This window comes from Erpetoichthys calabaricus, chromosome 11 (assembly GCF_900747795.2).
Source record: "Erpetoichthys calabaricus chromosome 11, fErpCal1.3, whole genome shotgun sequence".
Lineage (NCBI taxonomy): Eukaryota > Metazoa > Chordata > Cladistia > Polypteriformes > Polypteridae > Erpetoichthys > Erpetoichthys calabaricus.
Genome location: NC_041404.2, coordinates 62043571 through 62048602, shown reverse-complemented (window position 1 = coordinate 62048602; position 5032 = coordinate 62043571). Strand labels below are relative to the sequence as shown.

At 41.7% G+C, this 5032-nt stretch overlaps 1 protein-coding gene across 1 annotated transcript in view; it reads right to left on the bottom strand.

The window, feature by feature from the left end:
- Nucleotides 1-329: 329 nt before the first annotated feature.
- Nucleotides 330-5032, bottom strand: part of pwwp2a (PWWP domain containing 2A) — a 105289-nt gene continuing 100586 nt past the window's right edge. Inside the window, exon 3 of the mRNA XM_028813173.2 lies at nt 330-856. The gene's annotated coding sequence lies outside the window, so the exon portion shown is untranslated. The remainder of the gene's footprint in view (nt 857-5032) is intronic.

Genomic DNA, 5032 nt, shown 5'->3' with positions numbered 1-5032 from the left:
ACAACAACTTCACTTAACGGAGCTTTGCAACAATCAGATCTGTGCGATTAAAAAGTGACTTCGATTTGACACAAAATGATAACACGCAGCAAACGGTCAGTGCATGAAATAATCAAGGATGGTGCATTGAAAAAATTAAATAAAATGTTTTGTGAAACTGAAATGGAAAACAATTGCATAGACACATTTCTGCTGGTATTGAAAGAGACTGGAAAATCAGAACACTGCTTTTTTAAAATGAGGTATCTGCAGGATTCATTTTGCTTCTTTCAAATTTGTAGATCATGTCTGTATACATACACATATATATATATATATTTATATATAAATATATATCTTATTATTTTTTATTTTACAACACCATATTCCGTATCTGAACGTGGGACTTAAAGGAACCAAAAGCTCTCAAGTCCACGTCGTGCCAGGCTGCCGAGAGGGACGGCTTGCTTCACCTCACGTTGGCAGCTCCACGTTTCCAGCCCCAGAGGGAACATCCACGCAAAAAAAACAAAACATTACAAACTACGCCGCTGTGTTGTGGCTCCCTATGCTCTGCAATATACAAGAGGGTTTCACACATGCAATACTTATTGCAATAATTTCTCATTTATAAAATATTTCCTCATCTTTTGTTTTACTCCAAGAGTACATAAAACACTATACAATAGATATAAACGTTCAAGAACTTTATACATCTCTTTCACAGATCTCGTTTCTTTCTTCTGTATTTTAAATCAAGTAAAATAATGCTCCCCAAATCGGTTGTGTCCACGGTGTAGTGTCCCCTTCTGGTACCCAGATGGCAGTGTTGTACTGGACTCCAAGGACCAATCAGCAGCTTGTTAATGTCGCTGTGCTGGAAGAGAAACAAAAGAAAGAAGTTTCAGCAAATCCAGAATTAAACACAGCAGCAGCAGCAGGCTCTCTAGTACAAGGCAGGTCTTGTTACATCACTAGGTGTCAGAGAACACTAGAAAAGTCCAAATGTTCAATTGCTTTTAATTCTTTGGTAAATTATTATTAATAATTCTTTGCATTTATATAGCGCTTTTCTCACTACTCAAAGCGCTCAGCACTTGCAGGTTAAGTGCCTTCCTTGCTCAAGGGCCCAACAGAGCAGAGTCCCTATTGGCATTTACAGGATTCAAACCAGCGACCTTCCGATTGCCAGTCCAGATCCCTACCTCAGAGCCACCACTCCGCCAATTCAACATACAGCACCACTTACAATGCACTCCATCCATCAGAGACACACATATTCCATAATGACGGCCCTTCATTGTGCCGCACACACTCAAGACAATCCTCTTGTTCTTATGAACCGCAGCAGCCATCGACTGTACAGGAGCAAACCGTCGTAAAGCTCCTGTCATTTAGTAAACACGTGGGAGAGCAGACTTCTGTACCAGCAGCACACGCCACTTGACTTGTGGATTAAAAACAACAAATGACAAGAGGATGAAGGCCTTTCACACCCACTGAGCAAGAGCAGCGTTGGAAATATTTAAAAGTAAATCTCTTTGATGGACTTGTGCCCAGTGCTGCGATGCGTCGGCTCCGATTCCTGCTACAGTGAATTGGATTAACTGGGCATGACAATGTTGGGTTTCATGTTTTCTTGCGCAATGTTGCTATAATATGCATATTAGTTTGATTTATTTTTTTGGTTATTGTTATTTATTATTTTTGGCATCTGCCCTGCGACCCTTCTCTGGATAAACGATGGATGATGATGATGATGATGTAGTGTTGTTTTTACTGGTTGTAATGCATTTTATACATAACTGGTACTAGAAATTAAATGATTATTTTTGCCAGTTGCCCTGTGGTGGGCTGGCGTCCTGCCTGGGGTTTGTTTCCTGCCTTGTGCCCTGTGTTGGCTGGGATTGGCTCCAGCCCCGTGACCCTGTAGTTAGGATATAGCGGGTTGGATAATGGATGGATGGATGTCTGGATGGATTTTTGCCAGTTAATAATATGGCTCAACTCTATAAAAGTTTCAGCTGGGTTCTCTAGAGCCCCATCTGCCTCTAATGTCACGGGTGTCGAACTCCGGGCCTGGAGGGCCGCAGTGGCTGCAGGTTTTCATTCTAGCAGTTGACCAGTTTTCATCTCCTTTTCCCTTCATTTTCATAGCCCCCTGTTTTTAAGGTTTCAGTCCTCTGAATTGATTCTTTTCTTCATTAAATGGCAGCCAGACAGAAATGAGACGTGAAACGAGCCAACAGATGACCAGCTACACTGAGGCTTCAAACTCCAACCAGTTCCTTAATGAGAAGCCAATTCTGGTTGTTAATTAAAGCCGTTGTTTAATTCCACAGCTTGCTGCTGCTCTCATTCTGCCACAGCAGACATTTCCCAAACTGTTGATTTTCTGTTTCTGATTATTGACCTGACAGACCAACCTTACCAAGACCATCACCTTTCTTTATGTTCAGATAATGTGGTTAGCTGGTCACCTGTTTGTTCGTTTTGTGTCACTTTATTGTTTGGCTGCTAATTAAGGAAAAAGAACTAAGGGATCTGATCCATCCATCCATCCATCCAGTATCCAACCCACTATATCCTAACTACAGGGTCACGGGAGGGATCTGATCTGAGCTGAGCCGAGTTATTCAAAACTAAGGCAAAAGTTAATTAGCAGCAAAACAGGTCACTAATTAAGAAGGTGGTTAGAATGAAAACATGCAAGCATTGTGGCCTACCAGGCCCGGAGTTCAACATCCCTGCTCTATGTGTTCAAATGGTGATAAACATTAAGAGGAGAGTCTGACGACCAAAAGAGCTGCAGGAAAGATGGATGAACTGTCTGGAGAAACAGAAAAATAAATAAATAAATACAAAGCAGGGCCTGGTAGCTAAAAAGGAATTGGGAGTGAGTGTCACCACGGCCAGCTGAAACTGAACTTCCCGTTTCGGTGTATTTGTTTCCCACATTTTAATACACAGATGACCCATCTGACTTTTTGTTGTTTTTTTACTCTTATTCAGCCATAACCACAATTACTACTCCTGTAAACCTTGCTTGGTGACATCCGCCATCTCCACGTTTGACGCTAAAGCTCCCTACAGACGGATTATTAATTCATTGACTGTCTTTATCACAGCCCATAGCCAGCTTGTTCTGTAACACATTGGGAGACAGAGATTTAAAAAACACCGCAGGCAGTTCAAAGGTTTGTCTCTATAAATTCTAGCAGCAGGACATCAGTGCTGCTGGTTTTCCCCGTCTACACACTGCCATCCATATTTTGCTTTTTAATTTTATCCGAAGCCCTCATTGACACAGCAGACCGAGTCTTAATGGCAGTCTCGACATATGAAATGACATTTCCTGACTGCCAGGTTTGTGTCCCATCACCGACATCCCACCAATCCCCCATGTGAGCCTGACGTTTAAAACATTTTACTGCTTAACTCTTTCAAGAATGCGGATTCACAGGATTAGTGATATTAATATGAATTCAGTTTCTGGACGCGAGATTTGTGCTTTCTTACTGTCTATTTTAATTTAAAAAATTTTACATTTTATGCCAATTCCTATTTCTGTCCCCCTGTGACCTGGGGATAGAATATGGCCACTGTCCCTCATAGGTGATTTAAAAGGCAACTAAATGATGTTGGTGTCAGGAAGGCCGACCAGCTAACCTGCATGAATGCAGAAAATGGCCATTAAACTGTCAGAGACAGAAAATTACTATTTTAGGCACCATGAAGGAAATTATTTTGAATGTATAATATATCAAATAAATATATGTATAAACTGTGGCAGGCAGCCAGAACCCTTACCTGGCCGAGACGCCCCGAGTACGGAAGGTCCTAGGGGAGAGACTATTTTCAGAACAGTTTCTCCTCCAGGCCCACAGAGGGCAACCCCTCTTGGTTCCCAGCAGGGCCACGGGTCATGAGAGTGGGAGCCCAACAGTGTTAGGGCCAGTAGCCCCTGCAGGGGGCACATGGACATTTCCAGGGCATTATTTGGCCACACGTCCACCACACCGCGCCGCCGGAGTCAAAATTCTGTTAACACTAATGGTACTGCTTTGTAAATATTTATATACAATTTTTGTGGACATCACATATGGTCCATGTGTTGACATGATGGTGAACAGGTTGAGACGTTCCTGTAAATCATCTTGCACATATGAAGTATGTTTTGTGAATAAATTGTTTCCACCATTCAAATGTTTACATAATTTTGTCTCACCCTGTATATATATTTTTTTTAACCAAACTTAGTTTTCCAATTTCTATATTGTTCTCAAAACACAGAATCTGGGAAATAACAGTTCACTTAATTAGCCCAGGAGTCCAATTAAAAACAGAAGCTGGTGGGAACAAAACTCTACAGCCACAGGACCGGGCTTGAAAACCCCTGATGTATATGATGATGATGATGATGACATATATATAGAAACTTTTGCAGAGTGAGTCTGAAACATTTATTTAAAAGAAATAGCTGTGTTCAAATAAATTCTGATCAGCCTCACTCTGGACTGCAGACACCCATAATTCCACATTGATGACTGACATTTTCCATTGGTTACTACGTAGCGTTCAATAGACAGACATTTATTCATCCCCTCAGGGGAAATTCAGGCATCCAGTAGCTCAAACACATCAGTCAAAATTGTTAAAAATGATTATAAAACCAAAAAAGCAAACAAACAAATAGTATAAGGTACAAATGGGTCAAGTTCTCAGCTGGCAGAGTGGTGACCGGGTCATGAAGCACTTGCATTAACAAGTCTTATAAAATCTCACGGCAGCAGGAACAAATGATCTGCTAAAGCGTTCTGTTCTACAGCACAGTGAGAGAAGGCGACTGCTGCGTTTACTTCTCTGACCCTCCAAAATGTGGTGCAGAGGGTGACTGCTCTTGTCAAGGATGTGAGTCCACTGTCCCACCCTTCTTCACCAGCTTGTCCAGCCTCCCCAATAAACAGCAGCAAAAAAGAGGACACTGGAAACAACTGTCCGATAGAACAAAGACAGCATTTCGCTACACATGTTGAGTGATCCGAGTCTTTTG